Raw genomic sequence first — 1,428 nt, 5'->3', positions numbered from 1 at the left:
GGTTCATCTTCCAAAGTCTCATTACCAAACAACTTGGCATTCAGCTTCATAATGGCTCCTAGATATTGAGCAACTTGCTCTTCATCTTCTTCAGAGGAAGAATAGTTCTTAGAGCTCACGAATGGTAGAAGGAAGTTTAATGGAATCTCTATGGTCTCTATATGAGCCTCATATTCTTTTAGGTCCTCAATAGGGAACTCCTTTCTGTCTGGAGGATGTCCCATGAGGTCTTCCTTATTGGGCTTCACGTCCTCCCCCTTCCTCTTTGGATTCGGCCATTTTGATTATATCAATGGCCTTGCACTCTCTTTTTGGATTCTCTTCTATATTGCTTGGGAGAGTACTAGGAGGAGTTTCAGTGATTTTCTTACTCAGTTGACCGACTTGTGCCTCCAAATTTCTAATAGAGGACCTTGTTTCATTCATGAAACTTAAAGTGGCCTTGGATAGATCAGAAACTATGTTTGCTAAGCTAGAGGGGCTCTGCTCAGATTTCTCTGTTTGTTGCTAAGAAGATGATGGAAAAGGCTTGCTATTGCTAAACCTGTTTCTTCCACCATTATTAAAGCCTTGTTAAGGCTTTTGTTAATCCTTCCATGAGAAATTTGGATGATTTCTCCTTGAGGGATTATAGGTGTTTCCATAGGCTTCACCCATGTAATTCACCTCTGCCATTATAGGGTTCTCAGGATCATAAGCTTCTTCTTCAGAAGATGCTTCTTTAGTACTGTTGGATGCATTTTGCAATCCATTCAGACTCTGAGAAATCATGTTGACTTGCTGAGTCAACATTTTATTTTGAGCCAATATGGCATTCAGAGCATCAATTTCAAGAACTCTCTTCCTCTGAGGTGTCCCATTACTCACAGGATTCCTCTCAGAGGTGTACATGAATTAGTTATTTGCAACCATGTCAATGAGTTTTTGAGCTTCTGCAGACATTTTCTTTAGGTGAATGGATCCACCTGCAGAATGGTCTAGTGACATTTTAGAGAACTCAGATAGACCATCATAGAATATATCCAAAATAGTCCACTCTGAAAGCATGTCAGAAGGACACTTTTCGGTCAACTACTTGTATCTTTCCCAAGCTTCATAGAGGGATTCACCATCTTTTTGCTTGAAGGTCTGAACATCCACTCTAAGTTTGCTCAGCTTTTGAGGAGGAAAGAACTTGGCCAAGAAGGCCGTGACCAGCTTATCCCAAGAGTCCAGGCTATCTTTAGGTAGTGAGTCCAACCAAGTTCTAGCTCTGTCTCTTACAGCAAAAGGGAAAAGCATGAGCCTGTAGACTTCAGGATCTACTCCATTAGTCTTAACAGTCTCACAGATCTGCAAGAACTCAGTTAAAAACTGATAGGGATCTTCTGATGGAAGTCCATGAAACTTGCAGTTCTATTGCATTAGAGCAACTAGTTGAGGCTTCAG

At 41.0% G+C, this 1,428-nt stretch overlaps 1 non-coding gene across 1 annotated transcript; it reads left to right on the top strand.

Annotated features, from left to right (window-relative positions):
- Positions 1-1,041: 1,041 nt before the first annotated feature.
- On the top strand, positions 1,042-1,149 carry LOC112711546 (small nucleolar RNA R71). Its single transcript, XR_003157521.1, has one exon. It is a non-coding gene; the product is annotated as a small nucleolar RNA R71 (small nucleolar RNA).
- Positions 1,150-1,428: the final 279 nt, after the last annotated feature.

Source organism: Arachis hypogaea, chromosome 1, assembly GCF_003086295.3.
Source record: "Arachis hypogaea cultivar Tifrunner chromosome 1, arahy.Tifrunner.gnm2.J5K5, whole genome shotgun sequence".
Taxonomy (NCBI): domain Eukaryota; kingdom Viridiplantae; phylum Streptophyta; class Magnoliopsida; order Fabales; family Fabaceae; genus Arachis; species Arachis hypogaea.
Note: the sequence above shows the minus strand (reverse complement) of the source record. Positions and strands in the feature narration are given on the sequence as shown.